Here is a 22,898-nt window from a genome sequence, read left to right on the forward strand (position 1 = left end):
CAATAAAATACATGAAACAATATCTGACAGAACTATAAAGAGAAATAGATGTACTCATAATTACAATAGAAAATGTCAAACTCGTTTCTTAATAAGTCAGATAATACGTACTCAGAAATCAGTAAGGATATAGGAAACGAATACTATTCTCAACCAATTTTGTCTAGTTGTTATTTTATTGAATGTTCCACGCAAGAAAAAGTAAGAAATGTATTCAGAATATTTACCAAGTAAACACATATCCTATGCAATAAAAAAGATTCAATAAATATAAAGCTTTCATAAAAAGTTCAAACATATACCTGCCATATGGCATAGCCATTATACTTGTAGGTGTTTACCCAAGAGAAATGTGCACAATTATCTATAACCTTTTATTTCTTAATAACAGTCCCGAACTGGAAGAACCCAAATGTCATCAACAGGTGAATATATTTTTTTAAATGTAGTATATCAGTAAAGGAGAATGATATTCAGCAAATATTGAATTATTAACACACCCGAAAACATATAAAAATTAAAGTAACTATGCTATGGAAAAGAAGCCAGACAATAACACATAATGTATAATTAAGGTTATAAAATTTCAGAAAATTCAAACTAACAGAGTGGCAGAAATTAGATCATTGCTTGCTTGGGGATGAGAAAGAGCAGGAGAGAGGAATTACAAAATGTCCAAGGAAACTTTTGAATATGATTAAGTTTATTTTCTTAACCTTATGGTTGTATATTTATATCGAAACATACACAGTTCATGATAGTTTATTGAATGTCAATTACCACTTCAATAAAGTTGTTATAATAAAGTCATCATACTTATGGTTTCCAGGACACAACAATGAGCTATTTAAAATATACATGTATAAACCTAAAGGCTAGTATGATTAAAAGAAATCAGCAACAAGAATTAGGCTTACTTATTTCTCTAAAATTTCTCCCTCATTAACTTATCCAAAGGAAAGAAAACTATTGGTGTGGTACTGTACATTACCTGGAACAATTCAGGCTTATAACAACATGCTTTCATGATTGCCATTAAGTGTAGAGCCCAAGTAATTCATTTAAAGATTTCTCAGTGACCCCAAAAATGAATACACCTAAAAATGTTTTTAACCAAGTCCTATGCTAGAAAAGGAAACTGATGGGCAAAAAAGTCTTTCTTTTTATTTAAATTAGCCTTGCTGAAAGGCATATTAACCTAGTATTCATGTAACCAGATTTACATGAAGTACATACAGGTTAGAGACTTTATGTTTCTTGTCCTGAGTTCCTGAATCAAATTACCTTTGTTTTGGAGTTGGTTATAAATTTTGCATTTCTCATAACTGAGCATTGTTTTTCTTTCCTTATATTGCTAATTTACTTTAGAACTTTTAATAAGCTTATTCATTTTTCCTTCTTTAGCTATCATGGTGACAAATGCTGAATACTCTAATAGAAAGATAATCAAGAAGAAAATATATTTTAACAATAAACAAAACATTTCATCTTTCATATTTGAGCTATCACAGAGGTCTAAATGTCCTAGAAAAGTTATTTTGTTTGATTTTTATACCTTTCCTTTTCTCGATTTCTACAAGAGGAAATCCCATTGTACAGACAGGGGAAGAAAGATGCGGTGAGAGAGATGGCATTCTGAACTCTCCAAGGTCATTTTCTTGGAGGACATACTTCCTTATAAAAGAATTATGGCAATATGTCATTTATCTATCACTCAACACTTCCTTGTACTTTATATTATCTGCAGAGGATTTGTTGTATGCTAAGTTACCCAGCATCAAATGCTGACATGGCAAGTGACAGAGAAGTCATTGGATGGAGATAACAAAGAAACTAGTAAATAGATAAGTAGTAGATTGGTAGTATGAATGATAGATTCACAGACAGATAGCTGCATATGTTATAGATATCCAGATAAATAGATGATGGATAGATAGATAGATAGATATGGACAGACTGAGGCATACAAAATTAGTTTGCCTATGTCATGAACTAAAATTTCTTTTATAAAGTGTGCTATGTCATAAACAGTTAATTACAAATTTATTCTTTAATAGTTCACACTCACATGAGATAGTTATTTCCTTTCCAAAAACCTAGATTTTTCTTGGCATTAACCATACATCGCCAACCAAATCAATATAACCCAAACACAAAACACATAGCAGAACCAAGTCTTTTTAATTAAACATTAAATCCAAAATGACTGTAAGTGATTGATTCTAAAATATATTATCATTTTTTCAATTCATGAAATTTATAATAAATGTGATAAAATACAAAAAAAATTCTTTGAGAGATTGATTTAAAAAATAAAATTATAATTTTATTGTCCTAGATAACAAGCAAAATATCCTTTCATTCAGAAACAGCAATTATTTTCCCAATTTTTAAAATAAGAGTACTATTTTAATAACTGTACTTTATGGATTTAATATTGTATTGCAACATTTAACACTTATTTTTCAATGTTTTTAAATAAGGGATTTAATGAGTTCTATATTTCATAAATTATATGTCTTATTCTACCATTTCTGAGAGATTTGATAGCTTTACTTGTGCCATTACAAATCTTATTTGAGAATTTGAAAACATACATTAATTTGATAAACTAAAGGTCTTGATATATCAATTTTCTTATGATGCTCCACTGACCTTTAGAGAAGATATGCTATTTTCTTTCTGATGTCTTATCTGATCACAAGAGAAAAAATGAACAAAAGACAAAAAAATCTTTGCACTCTGAGTCTCAAGATGACATTTAAGATTGACATACAGCTAGCAAAAGAAGATCTCAAAATTTATTCTTGTCCTGTGGGGATAAGCAAATCATTAATATAAGAAGGTATCAGCCCATTAAGTGCTTTATACATCAACAATAAACTTTAAAATCAATGCAAATCCTGACAGGAAGCCGATTTGAAAACTGGAGGACAAAAGTGATGTACTTTGAACAGGTAAGTAGCCTCACTCTGTGAATGAGCTGAACCTTGGAGATTGATTTATCAAGAAATCGAAGCACCGAGATGTTGAACCAGTCTAGTCTCAGTGATTATCACTTTGGAATCATTTCAGTACCATTCACACACCTTTGCTCAAAAGATGTGCTGTGGAAGATAACTAGCTCTTGACAGAGCACCATGATACACTGAAGCCAATAACTTGACTCAAATTAATAGTAATGATAACTTTTGTACAATGCTTTATAATTCACAACATGCTTTACCAAATAGCATGCTACATGATCTAGGGACAAGAAGATCTACAATTAAAAGAATACATTCACAGGCTTGTTTTTCTGCTATTATTCCGTTAATAAGCTTAAAAACTGCATATAGAAAAATAAAACCAAGAGTATTAACAGGTCTTAAGCCTTACCAACTTAATCTGTAAATTTTCCAATTTTGAGTGAAGGATTCTAGTTCCTATTCAATATATGTATTGATGCCTTACATAAGATAATAATAATTAATACTGTCACTTTTTATGAGCCATGCATGGACTGACTTAATATAATACTGTTACTTACATTTTATAGAAAAGAAACCTGAGGCACACCAAGATTCCACAACTTATAAACATCAAAATTAGGATTTTGACTCCCAAAACTACTATGATACACATGTCTTCTACACACATAGTATTTAATATATAAATATTAACTCATTCATTTCTCTGTGCAAGTATATAATTTGAGAAATCATGAAACTGTGGTCACATTAAAAATAGAGGAAAAAAGTGAAAAGTAAATATAGTCTCTTAACAACATCACCTTTTTCTTGATGAATAAAATCTTTCAATGCCAGTATTCATACACAAGTGACTATTTCAAATATAGATGACTGAAAAATGTGTTAAGTGGGTTTCTTTTCCTTCCCTTAAGAGAACCCTACATAGTATGCCCTTTCATTGATTACACAGGATTGGATCACTGTAATGACACAAAGCATCCCCAAGGTATATTTACAGAAGCCTTTATTACAAATAAAGGGTAGAGTATAATAGGAGAAAGAAAGCGAGGCAATGAACAAGGGGTTCCTTACCTGAGGGTCCTATCTCAACCACATAGAATGTATTTTCAGATTATGATAAACAAAAATATGTATAAAGTATCTTGATATTACGGCACCTAAGGAAAAGTTTACAGCAAGATCTTTTACATTCCAGATCTTATGTAAGCAAAGTTGGGTTGTGCAACCAGCTGAACAGGTACAAAACAAAATAACAATCAAAACATTTCTACATAATATACACAAATGGGCACCAGGTGTTTCCAGGGAAGTTCAAACTTTTATGATCTATTATAAATCATAATTAATATATCTCATCCTTAACCTGGCCAAGGCTCTTTAAAATTTCAAGGCACTCAGAGACATAAAACTGAGTTGTCCTTGCTCAGTTGTAAGCTAACCTTAATGAACACAGTGTTCACTGGTAGTTTATTATGTAGATACTTAGTAAGTACTAGTAGAATCTCTGAACATTCAGCAAAAATTTGATACTTCTCTCTCTGTTGGTTCCATATCTGGTTAGAACTACACTAGCTTCCTCTGGGAGGAGTGGTAACAAAAGTAGGACATTTATATTTACCATGCTTTGAAAAGAGCAAAATAATTCCTCTTTAGGAGTGACAACGTTACAGTCATTATTAGCAAGAGGAAAAAGTGAAACCATCCTTCTCTGGAGATGAGAGATGAAAGTTTAGTGCCCTCTTTCCTCACTTGTTCAGCAGAGAAAACAAAAGTCTAGAAGATGGGGATATTAGTTGGAAACAACAAAGAAGTAGACTTATTTGAGCAACTTGGAAATAGAATACTCACTTAACTGCTCAGAAATGCTAATGTATGATTCATGTACTTCCAATTTAATAGCTCCCAACTGGAATACAAATGACAGCTCAGAAGAATTGTTATTATTGGGGCAGAGAATGGCTTCGAATCGGAATGTTGCTATGGTCACTTTTCCCCCATACTGTAAATAACAAACCATGCTTCTATCAGCACAATCCCTTCGTCATGATGTTGGTTGTATGCTATGGTTGACTTCTACTTATGTATTTATTGTTCCTGTGGTAACATTAGTATGTGCCTGTCAAATATCATAAAAACATTTGTTTTTATTTTACTTTTAAACATACATTTCTAAAGCAACAGCTAAGGACATTGAATTTTATCCTTGTATTCAGAGTTGGGTGGCTATTTAAGTGTTCACGTTAATTGGTCAACAAAGTTTGATGGAGGTGTTGGAAATAAGTAGGTTGTATGTATGGAGAAACTAAAATGGAGCCACACTGCTTTAAAGAGTGAACTTGTTATATATCTTGAAGTATAGTGAAAGTGTTATCAAGATTCATACTGACCAAGTAGGTAAAATAAAATCAACAAATTTGTCTTTACTGCTATTAAATCTCTATATCCTCACTCATATCAAAAATAAATGTGAAACAGCAGTACATCAAATTACTGTTGCCCTTCTGTACCCACATGTGTAGTTTATGGACAGCATAAATACTGATAATGCTACAGGGAACATGCAGAAGTGAGACTTCTAAAATGGTGCTGATTATCAGTGAGCTACATCTCCACTATCATCTGTTTATACTGATATCTTCTTGGCCAGGCAGTTTCTATTTTTTTTCCTAGAAAAAATTACCTCTATCCATTTTTCCAGCTGTTAAAGTTTACATGTACCAACTCAAATGCAAATTGTACAAAAAGTCCCATAAATGCTTCTTAATCTAAATGCTTATTAACAAAGCAGACTACCTAAAGAAGATAAACTCATTAGTTTTTAGAAAAGATTATCGACCTTACCAAGTTGTATCACAAATGCATTTAGTACTTCATTGGTTCACTTATAGATCTTTGATTTTGGATAGGATAATAACAGCCCTGTAGAATGACATTGCTGTTTCTTAGTAGAAGAAACTAATCATTTGCTTAAATCTGACAATACTCACAAAATGTACATGCTCACTCAAGGAGACCAAGTTTCTATGTGATGCCAAGGTAATTGCAGCACAAGCTCATCAAGATGATTAAAGAATATCCCCTAACTTAGGAAACACTCGCTGCCCAACTGAAGAATAGTAGTATCACATATAAAAAAGCAAAGAGAAAAATTTAAAGTGTCTTCTAACAAGATCAGGATCTCTGACTTAAATGGATTGGAAGGGTTTCAAGATCATGATTGTTTTTGCCCCTCATATTGAGTGTAAGATTCATAACCTACTCAGATCTGATTAGAACCAATTTGAGCACCAAACTCCTTTCTGGGAGAAAAACCAGCATGAAGTGCTGGGAGCTGACATCCTCCCCTTGATCATCAAGTGACTCAGGGATTTATGCAATGTGAAATGGATACTCAATAGGGTTCCACTTCCAAGCATTGAAGAGTTCTCAAGTGTGTCAGTCCATGTATGCTATTCTTGCCTTTGTTCCTTGCTGCCACACAGACCTCCTATAGAGAACTGGTTCTCTCTCATCTCTCCAGTTATGCTGTGTGCATTGCAACTAAGTCTTAACACTTCTCAGCTTCATTCTTAGGCATTCTTTTCTGGAGGATGCTCCAAAGATCAAAGCCCTGGGGCTGGTAGAGTGGCCCAAGTGCTTAGCAAGTGTAAAGCCCTGAGTTCAAAACCCAGTGTCACCAAAAAAAAAAAAAAAAAAAAACCAAAGACCAAAGCCCTTTTCTTTTGTTCTTCTCAGGCTGACCTCCACCTTATCCTATTAAGCTCCATCCTTTGCAAGGCTCATCCCCTATAGTCATTTTCCTCTGCATTCTTACTGCCCAAGAGATTCTTTGTCCATACAAATTTGGGCCCAATACAGTATTCAGTCACTATTCCTCCTAACCACAGATACAACTGAAGGATCTGCTTTCTTTTCAACCTCTGGAACACGGAGTCTGTTCAGCCTTCCTTTGTTCACCAATAGACTGTTTTTTAGGGTGAGTTCACATTTCTTGATAATTATGAAAATCCAGACCTTAAAAAAGGGTAAGTTCTTTTCACTTCAGAAGTGAGCAAGGAGCTATTTATTCCCTTCCAGCCATTCTCCTCCCTGTCCTCAAATACTCAGGCAATAATTTAATATATAATACTTGATATGATAATATACTTATGGTAAAAGTACTATAACCACGTTAAAATCACTAAAACCATACCAGGTTTGACAAATTTTGGAACAATAAGATCAATGCAGCCAGAACAAAGTGAGACAGAAAGAAGTGAGGAGAAAAAAATTAAAGAAAAGTACATGACACAAATTTATAGAACCTAGCACTCACTAGGAAGAAGTTTGAATTTCAATCCAAAAATTAAAGCAGAGCATGATGTGATCTCATGGTATTTTTTTTTAAGAAGAGGATTTAACATTTTATTGTAAAATATTTCAGACATAACAGATTATGTACCATACTTACTTTCCACACTTGCTCAACAAGCAAACTTGGATAATATAGTAATGTCATCCTTCCATTACTCTCTCCTCTCATACAAGTAACTATTACTGTAACATTGGTTATTGTCACTTCTACTTCTTTGTATTTCTAGAGTACATTAAATATATTTATAGAGCATCAAGTTACACATATTATTATATATTTTCTCACATTTACTCAGCAATCTTCCATGTTGATATAGGTAGCTCTGGGTCATTATTTTTTTTTATTTCTTTTATTAATATGTGCATACAATGTTTGGGTCATTTCCCCACCTTCCCCCCACCCCTCCCTTTTCCCCACCCCTCCTACCCCCCTACCCCCTCTACCCCCCTACCCCCTCTCTACCAGGCAGCACCATTTTGCCCATATCTCTAATTTTGTTGAAGAGAGAGTATAAGCAATAATAGGAAGGACCAAGGGTTTTTGCTAGTTGAGATAAGGATAGCTATACAGGGCATTGACTCACATTGATTTCCTGTGCGTGGGTGTTACCTTCTAGGTTAATTCTTCTTGATCTAACCTTTTCTCTAGTTCCTGGTCCCCTTCTCCTATTGGCCTCTGTCACTTTAAAGTATCTGCATTAGTTCCTTTGCATTGAGAACATCAAATGCTATCTTGTTTTCTTGGGTTTCTTGCCTATCCTTATACTTCCCTTGTGTGCTCTCACTTTATCATTTGACCAAAGACCAATCCCCTTGTTGTGCTTGTCTTTTATCTAAAGTCTGCATATGAGGAAAACATATGATTTTTGGTCTTCTGAGCCTGGCTAATGTTGCTAAGTATGATGTTCTCCAGTTCCATCCACTGACCTGCAAGTGATAGGATTTCATTCTTCTTCATGGCTGAGTAAAATTCCATTGTGTATAAATACCACATTTTCTTGATCCATTCATTGATAGAGGGGCATCTTGGCTGTTTCTAAACTTGGCCATTGTGAATAGTGCTACAATAAACATGGGTGTTCAGGTGCCTCTGGAGTAACCTGTGTCACATTTTTTTGGGTATATCCCCAAGAGTGGGATTGCTGGATATATGGCAGATCTATGTTTAGATTTTTAACAAGCCTCCAAATTTTTTTCCAGAGTGGTCGTACGAGTTTACATTCCCACCAGCAGTGTATAAGGGTTCCTTTTTCCCCACATCCTTGCCAACACATGTTGGTGGTGGTGTTGCTAATGATGGCTAGTCTAACAGGGGTGAGGTGGAATTTAGTGTGGTTTAGATTTGCATTTCCTTAATGGCTAGAGATGGTGAGCATTTTTTCATGTGTTTTTTGGCCACTTGAATTTCTTCTTTTGAGAAAGTTCTGTTTAGTTCACTTGCCCATTTCTTTATTGGTTCATTAATTTTGGGAGAATTTAGTTTTTTGAGTTCCCTATATATTCTGGTTATCAGTCCTTTGTCTGATGTGTAACTGGCAAATATTTTCTCCCACTCTGTGGGTGGTCTCTTCAGTTTAGAGACCATCTCTTTTGTTGAGCAGAAGCTTTTTAATTTTATGAAGTCCCATTTATCTATGCTATCTCTTAGTTCCTGAGCTGCTGGGGTTCCATTGAGAAAATCCTTGCCTATACCTATTAGTTCCAAAGTATTTCCTACTCTTTTCTGTACCAACTTTAGAGTTTGTGGTCTGATATTAAGGACCTTGATCCATTTTGAGTTAATATTGGTATAGGGTGATAAACATGTATCTAGTTTCAGTTTTTTGCAGACTGCTGACCAGTTTTCCCAGTAGTTTTTGTTGAAGAAGCTTTCTTTTCTCCATCGTATATTTTTAGCGCCTTTGTCAAAAATGAGGTGAGTATAGTTGTGTGGCTTCATATCTGGGTCCTCTATTCTGTTCCACTGGTCTTCATGTCTGTTTTTGTGCCAGTACCATGCTGTTTTTATTGCTATTGCTTTGTAATATAATTTGAAGTCAGGTATTGTGATACCTCCAGTGTTGTTCTTTTTGCTGAGTACTGCCTTGGCTATTTGTGGTCTCTTGTGTTTCCAAATGAATTTAATTATAGATTTTTCAATCTCTTTGTTGAATGTCATTGGGATTTTGATGGGAATTGCATTAAACATGTAGATTGCTTTTGGGAGTATAGCCATTTTTACTGTGTTGATTCTACCAATCCATGAGCATGGGAGATCTCTCCACTTCTATAGTCTTCCTCAATCTCTTTCTTCAGGAATTTATAGTTTTCCTTGTAGATGTCATTCACATCCTTTGTTAAGTTTACTCCCAGTTATTTGATTTTTTTTGAGTCTATTATAAACATAATTGTTTTCATATATTCTTTCTCAGTTTGTTCATTATTAGTGTATAGAAATGCTAATGATTTTTCTATGTTGATTTTATATCCTGCTATCTTGCTATAGCTGTTGATGATGTCTAGGAGCTTTTGAGTAGAGTTTTTTGGGTCTTTAAGGTATAGGATCATATTGCCTACAAATAGGGATATTTTGACAGCTTCTTTACCTATTTGTATTCCTTTTATTCCTTCTTCTTGCCTAATTGCTCTGACTAGGAATTCCAGTACTATGTTGAATAGGAATGTGGATAGTGGGCATCCTTATCTCATTCCTGATTTTAGAGGGAATGGTTTCAGTTTTTCTCCATTAAATATAATGCTGGCTGTAGGTTTGTCATATATAGCTTTTATAATGTTGAGGTACTTTCCTTCTATTCCTGATTTTCTTAGAGCTTTTATCATGAAATGGTGATGGATCTTATCAAAGTCTTTTTCTGCATCTATTGAGATGATCAAGTGGTTTTTGTCTTTGCTTCTGTTAACGTGGTGCATTACGTTTATTGGTTTGTGTATGTTGAACCACCCCTGGATTCCTGGGATGAAGCCTACTTGGTGATGGTGAATGATCTTTTTGATGTGTTGTTGAATTCGGTTTGCCATTATTTTATTGAGGATTTTTGTATCAATGTTCATTAAGGAGATTGGCCTATAGTTCTCCTTTTTGGAGGGTCTTTGCCTGGTTTTGGGATAAGTGTAATACTGGCTTCATAAAATGTGTTAGGCAGTTTTCCTTCCCTTTCTATTTTGTGGAACAGTTTAAGGAGGGTTGGTATCAGTTCTTCTTTAAAGGTCTGATAGAATTCAGCAGAGAATCCATCAGGTCCTGGACTTTTCTTTTTAGGGAGACTCTTGATTGCTGCTTCAATTTCATTTTGTGTTATAGGTCTATTCAGGTGATTAATGTCCTCTTGGTTCAGTTTTGGATGATCATAAGTATCTAGGAATCTGTCCATTTTTTTTTATTTGAATATAGGTTCTTGAAGTAGTCTCTGATGATTTCCTGAACTTCCATGGTGTTTGTTGTTATCTCCCCTTTTGCATTCCTGATTTTATTGATTTGGGGTTTTTTTCTCCTTATTTTAGTCAGGTTTGCCAGGGGTCTATCGATCTTGTTTATTTCTTCAAAGAACCAACTTTTTGTTTCATTAATTCTTTGTATTTTTTTTTTGGATTCTATTTCATTGATTTCAGCTCTTATTTTTATTATTTCTCTCCTATTTGTTTTGGGATTTGCTTGTTCTTGTTTTTCTAGGAGTTTGAGATGTAGCATTAGATCATTGATTTGGGATCTTTCAGTCTTTTTAATATATGCACTCATGGCTATAAACTTTCCTCTCAGGACTGCCTTAGCTGTGTCCCATAGGTTCCGGTAGGTTGTGTTTTCGTTTTCATTGACTTCCAGGAACCTTTTAATTTCCTCTTTTATTTCATCAAGGACCCATTTTTCATTAAGCAATGAGCTGTTCAGTTTCCCACTGTTTGCATGGTTTTTGTCTTTATTTTTGTTGTTGAGTTCTAGTTTTAATGCATTGTGATCTGATAGAATGCATGGTATAATTTCTAGTTTCTTATATTTGCCAAGGCTTGCTTTGTGCCCTAGGATATGATCTATTTTGGAGAAGGTTCCTTGGACTGCTGAGAAAAATGTATATTGTATAGAAATTGGATGAAATGTTCTGTAACATCAACTAGGTCCATTTGATCTATGGTATGTTTTAGATCTAGTATTTCTTTATTGATTTTTTGTTTGGATGATCTATCTATTGATGATAGTAGGATGTTAAAGTCTCCCACAACCACTGTGTTGGAGTTAATATATGCTTTTAGGTCCTTCAGGGTATGTTTGATGAAATTGGGTGCTTTGACATTGGGTGCATATAAGTTGATAATTGTTATTTCCTTTTGTCTATTTCCCCTTTTATAAGTATGGAATGTCCTTCTTCATTTCATTTGATCAATGTAGGTTTGAAGTCTACTTTGTCTGAAATAAGTATTGCTACTCCTGCCTGTTTTGGGGGGCCATTGGTTTGGTAAATCTTCTTCCAACCTTTCATCTATTAAAAGCTCTTCTTGCTTTTAATGTTTCTGTTTAGAAGTCTGCTGTGATTTTGATGGGTTTACCTTGTGTGTTATTTGTTTCTTCTCTCTTACAGCCTTCAATATTCTTTCTCTAGTCTCTGGACTTGTTGTTTTTATGATAATATGTCTTGAAGTTCTATTTTGGTCAGATCTGTTTGGTGCTCTGGAGGCTTCCTGTACCTTTATGAGCATCATTTTCTCTATATTTGGGAAATTTTCTGTAATTATTTTGTTGAATATGTTACGCATTCCTTTTGCTTGCACCTCTTCTCCTTCCTCAATGCCCATGATTCTCAGGTTTGGTCTTTTGATGGAGTCAGTAAGTTCTTGCATTTTCTTTTCACAGGTCTTGAGTTGTTGAACTAATATTTATTTGGTTTTTCCTTTAATTACCATTTCATCTTTTCGTTCTGAGATTCTGTCTTCTGCTTGTTCTAGTCTGCTGGATTGGCCTTCCATTTTGTTTTGCATTTCTGTTTCATTCTTTTTTCTGAAGCTTTCCATATCCTCAGTTTCTTCCTCTTTAATATTGTCTATTTTTGTTCTGAATTCATTTATCTCTTTATTTATCGTGTTCCTTGTTTCACTTTGGTGTTTATACAGTGCTTCTGTAGTTTCTTTTATTTGTTCTTGTGCTTTCTCAAATTCTCTATTTTTGTTGTATTGGAATTTCTTGAGTGTCTCCTGTATGTTTTGGTTGACCATACCCAGTATCATCTCTATAAAATTCTCATTGATTACTTGCAGGTTGTTCTTGTTGGCTTCATTGGGTTCTTTAGCATAGTTTATCTTTGTTTTGTAGGAGTCTGGATCTGAGCATCTGTTTTCTTCATTTCCCTCTGGTTCCTGTACAAATTTATTATTGGCAGGAAATGGTTTCCCTCTTTTTTCCATCTTGCCATCATTGCCCTTGCTACTGTTACTGTCCCTGTACTGTGTGCAATTCAGTATTGTCTAGCTTATAATAGTAATGATGATGATATCTAGAATGGAAGGGTGAGAGGAGAGGGAAAGCAAAGAAGGTAAAGAAAAAGGGAAAAAACAAAACAAAAAACAGAGCTGAAGAAATAAACAGGGAGAGATTGTGTACTAATCAACAGTGAGCTTGTGGTCTCCCAAGCAGGTTAGGAGCTGGCATCTGGTGGCCTGAGAGCCCTCCTGGTTTCTTTGTTTAATGTGGCTTGAAGATGCTATGCGCTGGTTGGTGGTGAGGAGGTGTCACAGTTTTGCCTCTTCTTGGTGGTTTTTTCTGCCAGGTGTATCTCCAATGTCTCTCCAAGAGTTTACTTTAGGAAGCACACTTTCTGTTTCTACCCACTAGTCCACATCTTGCAATACTTCTGATTTGCTTTATAAAAGCCAACGGTCAGTATCTTTGAAGCATCATGACTCTGGTTGATTATGAAAGCCAAGAAGTTCCCTGATCTGCCACTTGCAAACTGAAGAACCAAGAAAACCCGGGGTTTAATCCAGTCTGAAGCAGAAGACCTGAGAGAAGAGAAGAATTCCTGGGTCATTATTTTTTGCTGCTACTTTTTATTCTATGGTTAGCTATGCTACAATGAAGATTCTAATCAATATTCTATGAATATTGTTATGTGTTTCCTCATGCATAATTTTAGTTCTCTATTAGTGCTATAAAGTATCATCTCAAACTTAGCAACTTATACAACATATCTGTATTATTTTACAGTCCTTTAGGGTGGAAGTCTGACAGGTACCTTACCAGGCTAAACTGAAAGAGTTAATGGACTATGTTCCTTCCTGAGGCTTTGATAAGAAATCATTTCCTTTCCCTCTTATCTTCTAGAGGCTGCTTATATCCCTTGGCTTGTGGGTCCACTTCCTCTATCTTCAAAGCCAGTAGTCCTTTTTGTACTGTCAACTCTCTGGTTCTGTATCATTCACTTCTCTGTTCCACTTCTCAGTACCCTTGTGACTACCTTGTGTTCAGCTGAATAACTCAGAACAGTCTCCAATTCTAAGGTTAGTTGCTCAGTAACTTTAATTCCATCTGCATCTTCAATTGCCCTTTTCAAGGTAATGTAATATATTCATAGCAGCCAAAAATTAGAAAGTGGACATTCTTAAGGTCATCATTCTGACTGTTTCATGAGGGCTAGGAAATCATCAACCATAATAGCCATTGCTACATTGATTTTCAGCAGAAATATTGATCCATGTCATTATCAATATTATCAGACTTTCTTACTTGGCAATTTGCTATGTGTGAAATGGTATCTCCTTGGGATTTTAATTTTCAATTCTCAATGCTTGTCAAGATAAGCAACTTTTCATAAGTGTGTTGAGCATTTGCTTTTCAGTTTCTATAAGTTGGGAGATAAACCCTTTAACAATTTTTTTCTTTTGATCATTTTTTTTTCTTTTTCATTTCTGGGAGTTATATATTCTGAATTGCAAGGAATTAAAACTTCATAGAATTTTTTCTTCCTGTGAATGTTACTCCTCCCAGAAATATGTTATTCTGTGAATACCTTGAGAATTCAATACATTTATTCATTGATTGTTTTAATACAAAAAGATAACAAAACTTAACTTCCTGAGAAAGCCAATGGTTACAGTCTGGTCTAGGTTACTGTGCTGCTCATATTATACCAGGAAGACTAAAATACCATCTCATCAGGTATTTATATGTCAGGGAGAGATGAGACCCAGAACTTGTACACAACTCTAGTGCCCTACAAGATAATGATACATGTGGTTATCTGGCTCCTGGGGATATCTTATTCATATACTAAACAGCTAGAATAGGAGTCATTTTGGGGGATTAGCAACAACTACCTGCACTTTATAATTTTTTTCCTCATCTCTCATCTATGGGATACCTGTCTATTTGATGTGGCTCTTATTATGTTGCCTAAGGGATAAAAATTGAGGGGAAGAAGGATACATTTATTATTTTCTGTGAAACATTTAATAAAAATCTATTTCTAATCCATAACTTGGTATGTGTGCATTCAGAATAAAATAAACAAAGATAAATATGAAACTTTCAATGAAATATTTTGATTATATGCCATAAATATCTTTCTCCAGTATCTTATCACTTTTTCATCAATATTTTTTATCATACATAATTTTTACACTTTTTTACTTCAGTGTTTAAGAAACCCATTCTTATTGCAAGGCAATAGAGTTATTTTCTTCTAAGTGTTTTACATTTAGGTCATCAATTCACTTGAAATTGTTTTGGTTACTCAATTAGATCTAATTTTATATATATTGCAAATTGACTTCATCATACATTGAATAGCTTTCTCCTTCCTCATCATAATGCCATGTCTTGCTTCTCTGCTTTTATGTATGTCAATACATGATAGATCAAGTTTTCTCATTGTTGACTGAACACATTTCCAATTATAATGGTTTTCTTCATGTAGTGATTGTATTTCTAACAGTTAGGAAATTGACATATTGATTTATATATTGGTTCTTTGAGCTTGGATAATGTTAGTCTATGTCTGAGATACAGATCTCAGTGCACTAAGTTTCTGTCAAAAAGTACAAGAAGCAGTCTCTTAACAATGGTAAATTTGCCAAGATAAATGCCACATGCCAGTCTTCACAGTGCAGCCTTCCTCTCACCTACCTCTTTTATTTTACCCTTTTTTTTTGTTTTCAATAGTAAAACAGCAGTGTATCAGTTAGATGTTACTGTCAATAGCAATTCTTAAACTTAGTGTCCTAGAACAACAAGTGTTTATTATTGTTCATAATTCTAGAAGTCAGCTGAGCAATATTGACTCCCTGAGCTGGGTTCATTCATGAATTTGAAGGTGTGTATTGGTTGGGATTTGGTAGTGCTGGACTTTGCTTGGCTTCCTCCAATTTTGGAATTCAGCTGACTTTTGGTGTAAAATCCTTCCTTTGGGACAACAAGTTTCTCTTTATGTACTCTTCCATCCTCTTATTAGCTAAATAGCATTTATTCTCATGACAATGGCAAGGGCCCAAATGATAAAGCAGAAACTCACAAAGTATCTTGAGGCCTATCTTTAGACTTGGCACATCACTCTCCTACATTTAATTGTCCGCCAGATTGAAGGAGGAGGAAATCACTCTTATGGAGTAGAGTTATAAAAATCATATTGCAAACAGCATGGATTTATGAACAGCAATAGCTGAGGACATTCTTTCCAGTTCATATACTATGAGGAGAAGAGCTCAAGATCTTGTACTTTTCACTATAATTGCTTCATGTATGATTCCAAACAAATACTTAGAGGAAAGATGCTACAGACAGGAATTAAAGATCATCTGTCCTAATTAACATACTGTATTGCCCACAAATGTTTTTTTAGCATCCCCCAGAAACATTAGAAGCCTTGGCATATTGTCATAACTGACTGCATGGGGAGACTGACAAAGCAGATGAAAATCTTTATGCCTGCAATTTAACCATTTATAGAGGTAAATTTGATGGAGAGCCAAACAACAGAAAGTTGGGGAATGGGGAGAATATCATCTGGGCAATAAATATAAGGGAGATTATTAATAAATAGTTAACATCCACACCAAAGACTGAAATACAAGGAAGCCTTTGATCTCTTAAAAGATTAAATACTTTACAGATAGTGTTCACCTCCCTTCCCAGGAGAGGAGAATCAAATTCTTTTTTTTGACTTGATTATCCAGAAAAGAAACTGATCAAAGGAATGTATATGGTTGGTACTTCACTGGAGGAAAAATGAAATGAAGACATTATCATGCTTGGGTTGGAGGATCAACATGCAGATGAACCTATACTGAGAGTAATCTATGGTGGTAAAAGAACAAAACCTAGATTCCAAATGAATGGTCTACCAGAACAAGCCAAGATGGAGCCAAGTTTGAAGACTTCTATCTAAGGAAAACATAAATTAGAAGTTAGAGGAGTGGGACATTATTGGGTACTTTTGGTGGTACCAAAATGAAGTGTGTATAATAGAGATGAGTGAGGTAGCAAAGAAAACTGGAAAATTGTCAGAAAATTAATGTGGAGTCAATTGTGAGAGAGACAATTGGCATCCTGTTACTTGCACTACAAATAAGTTGAGAAAATTTAATATTAGGTATAGTAGTCATGTCATAAAATCACCATCATTTCACAGGAGTAGAGAATCAAATAGTGACGAGCAAAACCAGTGGTGGGAAGATTGGGAGAAGATGATCGGTAGGCACAGAGGTGAAATTGGATATGAGAAATCAAGTGTTTTAAAGCATAGAGTAGAATAACTAAGGTTGATGGTAATTGCTTGAATGTTTCAAAATAGCTAATAGAGAAGATTTAAAATATTCCCAACACAAAGAAATGATATGATAGTGATAGATATGCCACTTTCCCTGACCTGACAATTACATATTGTATACATGTATTCAAATGCCATGTGTACATATACATATATATACAAGTGTATATATATGTACAATTACTATATATGATATAAAATAAACATATTTAAAAAAATTATATTAGATCAAATAAGAGAACTATTTTTTTGCTTGCATAGTATTTATTGTATTATTAACAGAGATAAAACTCATAATTCATCCAATAACCCTGTGAAAAATAATCCCTTTTGTTAAATAGATATTTTACAAAAAGATTAATTCTTGTAAGATGGAGAAATTTTTGAGTTCTATATCATTATAAAACACTCTTCCAAATTGGAAAACGTTTTTAATTTAAGATGGATGCCTGATGTATATGCTTACATAAACTTTCAATAACACAGTCATATTTAGGAAATACATTTCTCATAAGATTGAACATGAAAAATGAGTCTACCGTTATCTATGATAGTATGAAAAAATAAGGACACACTGAAGTTTGAAATCGTGAGAGTTTGGATCAGTTTTGTCTTTTTGCAGTGGAGTCTTATTGGCTTGGTAAGGATGTTCTACAACTATTATCAAAATGTTTCCCAATTGTATTAGTTGGGGTTCTCTAGAGGAAAAGAACCAATAAATTCATATATAATTATAAGACTGGCTTACATGATTAGGGGGCTGGATAGTCCCACAATGGCCATCTGAAGGCTGGAGAGCTGGAGAAAACAGTAGCTGTTCAGTTGAAGAAGCTGGACATCTCATAACAAAGAGGACCACAATGCAGCCCCAATCTGATGCTGAAGGCCTGGGAGGCCTGGGGAGAGACACTAGTGCAAATCCATGTTCAAAGACTGAAGAGTCTGGAATCTGATTTATGAGGTGATAGCAGCCACACACACAAAAATGCACCCATTCAAGAAGAATCAAGCTTGTGTATATGTGTGTGCATGCTTCCCCCTTTCTCTGATCTTTGTTTCATCAGGTCCCAGCCTATTGAGTGGTGCTGCCCACATTTATGGTGAGTCTTTCCCACTCAGTTCCCTGACTCATATGTCAATTGTCTCTGAATTGCCTTAACAGACACACCCAGAAGTGTGCTTTACCGATTTCCTAGGTGTCTTTCAATCCAGTTAAATTGACCACCAAGACTAACCATCACACTAATTTTAATGCAATTACAAGTAATATGTCCTTGTTTTGTATATGCTAAGCCCTAAATTACAAAATCAAATTCAACAGCGGTCTTTACCATCTTTCACTTTGTTGTAGATAAAATGATGAGATATAAAGCTCATTTGAGATGATAATAATTGAGAAAATGCCATCTGGCTCTTTGTCAAATTCAGTGTCCTATTTTAAGAAAAGGCACATATCCAATACTCTAGGGTAGCACTTTAAATGTGTTTACCATAACTGAGGAACTTAAATTTTATTTAATTTTACCCTAAACAGTTACATATCAAACAGCATAGCTCTAGGGGAAAATAAAAGTTGATATCTTAATGGAGAGAGGACACATGCTAAGTGATCTTGCAGCACTTTCAGAATTGAGTAACACAAGCTACTCTGGAGGCAGAGATCAGGAGGACTGCAGTTCGAAGTCAGCCTGGGCAAACAGCTGGTGAGACCCTATCTCGAAAAACACTATCACAAAACATTTGGCTCAGGTGAAGGCCCTGAGTTTAAGCCCACAAAAAAAAAATTGAGAAAAATTCTTTTAACAAATACCTCACAACACATGCAAAACTTCAAAAATAAAATTAATGGAAGGAATAGTTTATGTCAAATATGCAAATAGACTCATATATGGTACCATTTTAAGAGTATTTTATAGGAGAATTCTTAGTCTAAGAGCAGAAGAAAGAATATTAAAAATGCAGAAGGTTTAAGATATTACTATTGACACAAATGTGCAGTCAGTCCTCTGAATCTGTGGGTTTCATATCTATGGGTTCAACCAACCTCTGATTAAAAATATTTCAAAATATCTTTATCTGTAGTTGGTATTTACAGACTCTTTTCTTGCTATTATTCCCTAAACAATACAGTGTAACAACCATTTACATAGGATTTAAATTCTGTTAAGTGTTAAAATAATCTAGAGATAATTTAATGAATATGGAAGATAAACAAACAAGGCATCATTTTATATAAAGCATCCATGGATTATCTTTTCTCATCACGACAGGTTAGTGCCTTTCATAACAGCAGTCCAAGGGAGCTGATTTGTCCATTTTTCACAATGTGAGGATGCAGTGAGAAGGCAAAGGGAATGAAATCTGTATGTTAAGGAGACATTTGCATTCCTATGTTTATTGAAAGACTTTACAATATTTAAGATATGTAATTAACTAAGATATCCAATGGCAGAGGGTTTGCTAAAGAAAACTCACTGCACATATACACATAAACTATTTTATCCATATATTATATTATATCCATATTATAGTTCTATATCCATATATTATTTGGCTTTGCAAAAGACTGAAATCCTGTCATTTGCAACAAGTTGAATGGCACCAAGGGACATTTTGTTAAGTGAAATAAGTCAGGTACAGAAAGACAAGTATTGCATGTTCTCCCTTATCGGTGGAAGATGAAAGAGTTGATCTCTTAGAAGTAGAGAGAGGAATAATGGCTAACAAAGGCTGTGAAGGGTGGCAGGAGGGTTAGAGACAGGCGGTTAACAGGTATGTGAGAAAATTTTAATAGGGAGAATAACCTCTGATATTCTATAGAACAATAGCGTAACTAAGTTTGACAACACAAAGAAATGCTAAATGTCTAAGGTGATGGGTATACCTAGAGCCCAGATTTTACAAATATATGTTGTATATGTATTGCATATATGTATTGAAACATCATACTCTATCCTCATAAATATTCAGTTATTATGTGTCAATTAAATATTTAAAAATATTTGTAAAAACAGAATATGGCATGAAGTTAATATGCAATGAAGGTTGGTTATTATCATGAAATATATCATTTTATTAAAATGAAAATTGATATGAAGGGAACTTTAACATTCTTAACTGGATCATCCACTTTTATCCAACTTCTCTTCTTTAACCATCCCTTTCTCTTCATCCCTTCTATCCCAACCTTTCCCAGCCTCCAGTAGGCACTACTCTATTCTCCACTTCTATAACAGCTTTTTAAATTGTTATTAATGTGAAGTGTTGCCAAATATTTATGAAGTGATTTAATTTAATATAACACAAAGAAAACCTTGTAAGTTTTAAGAATATTTAATGAGTGGTAAAGTCTACATCACTAATATGAAAGAATATTCGGGATATATTTTTAGTGTCAAAAGCAAGACACAGAAGAGTGCACAGTTTGTCATCTTTTGTGAAAGAATGGAGAGTAAAAATATCTTTATAGAAACACTAGTAGGATAGATGATAAACTAGTAAAAGTGATTAAAATGATGAAGACAGGAGTAGGAACAAGAACTGTATAACTTTTTATAGTGTTTTGATTTTTGAACCATATAAATTGCTACCTATTCAAAAATTAAATTCAATTAAATGTTAAAAAGATATAAATAGCCATCAATTTGCCATTTTATTGTTTTCAACGTAAGAGTACAGCTATTGCAAAGATGCCTGAATTTAATCATAACAGCACTTTAGAAAAGAAATTTGCTAAATATGCCAGGTAATAAGATAACTCATATTTACTGAAGAAAGTCTCATTTTATTGGACACAAAATCATCTAGGTGCTTTGTTGAAAGTCTGTATTTTTAGGGCCTACTCCATTTTATAAATAGTGGGTTTGAAGTGGAGCTTAAGAATATGCATTTAAGAAGTACCGTTAGTACTTCTTAATTTTCATGCACAAATGTGTTGATCCTACTTTGAATAATGTTGGGTAAATAGTAGGTTATCATATAAATATTATATGTAAATATCATATAACATATATATCATATGTATATAATGTGCTATTGCAAATGTAACAGATTCTCAAATATAGTAAAGAAGTCATTGCTTTGATGCCTAAAAATATTAATTTCTAACAGAAATTGTGTCCCTCTTTTTAAAATTGATTTTATTTTTTTCATTAACTAATTATAATATTGTGGGTGCTGGTGACTTATGCCTGTAATCCTAGCTACTCAGGAGGAAGACATCAGGAGGATTGCAGTTCAAAGCCAGCCCTGGCAAATAATTCTTGGGACCCTATATTGAAAAAACCCATTACAGAAAAGGGCTGGTGGAATGCTCCAGGTGTAGGACCTGAGTTCAAGCCCCAGTGCTGCAAAAAAAAGAAAAAAATGTTGATATTTATAACTCCAAATATTTCTTTAATAGAAACAGGTAAAGTTTATGTTATACAAACATTTGATTGGCAATTTTTATTTATTAATAAGCAATAAAAATAGCAAAGAACTTCTAGGATTATAATTCTAATAGAAAATACTAGTCAGGGTTCTTCTGACAAGCAGAATTGATAGGATATGAGAAAATTTATTATGGGAGTTGGCACACTTCATTATGGAGGCCAAGTAACCCTACAGTATGGCATCTACAAGTCACTCTGCATCCCAAGGCCTGAGAACAAAGGTAGGAAGGGAGAGTACCACTACTGTAAGACCAGAGTTCCAGAGCTGGTGAACAAGGAGAGTCTATGTTTGAGAGTAAGATGATTGCCCCAGCTCAGAGGACAGAGAATTTACCTTTCCTCTTCCTTCTGTTCTATTCAGGAGTCGGTGGACTGGACGGTGTGAGGGGTGACCTTCCTCACTCAGTAGACTCAACCAGATGCTTATTTCCTCCAGAAACACCACTTTAGACATACCCAGAAATAATGTTTTAATAGCTATCTGAGCTTCCATTAGCCAAATCTTGTTGGCATATATGGATAACCATCACAGATCCTATAGCAGTCCCAGAAAAAATTCACATTTCAAAGAGGAGTAGTGGACATTGTCCCTCTTTGTATCTGCCCATTCTCTGAACTTCATTTGCATGTTCATGACATTCTTATCAGTACAGAAGTTGAAACAGACTGCTTTGAAAACTTTATGTATAACTACAATCAGGCTAACTTCAGATTCAGGGACACAAAACTAAGAAACTGCACTACTCCCTGTCCCTTATCCAAGCCTGGTTTGCTGAACCAAAAGAGAGACTGTGAGCTACCCATATATTTGAAATATATTCCATTATCTACTTAATAAAACAGAATTGGTTGGTTCTGGATTTGTATGTCTAAGAACATAATTCATGCAGGTTTATGTTTGAAACATCAATATTTCAGATAAGGCAAATAAGGCTTAATAGCAGTTACTGCAAAGGGAAATGAAATAGATACAGTTGACTCCAATTTACTACAAGTCAACAATACCACACACTCTCCCTCAAATCACACATGCATACTCAGGGAGGAGCACAGAATTGATAGGATAGGAGCCTAAATAAGAAGGAAAGATAGCACCAATGATTCCACAACTCCACATTCGCACAGGGATATCTAGCATACAGCCTTGGGTTTTAGGACACACATTTTAAGGAAATCTTTATAAATGAGTATTTCCAGAGGAAACCTCACATCATAAAAAATGTAAAAGCAAATGGCTATTTGGTAAAAGTTGGTTCTGGTAGGATAGATTTGGAAATATTTCATAGTGGGGTTTGAAAAAGAGATTTAATAAAGATATTACCTTTGAATAATCCAAAGCTTTTTCTGTAGAAAAAAATTTAGAAATTTATACTGATACAATGACCAACACTTTG

Source organism: Castor canadensis, chromosome 8, assembly GCF_047511655.1.
Source record: "Castor canadensis chromosome 8, mCasCan1.hap1v2, whole genome shotgun sequence".
NCBI lineage: Eukaryota > Metazoa > Chordata > Mammalia > Rodentia > Castoridae > Castor > Castor canadensis.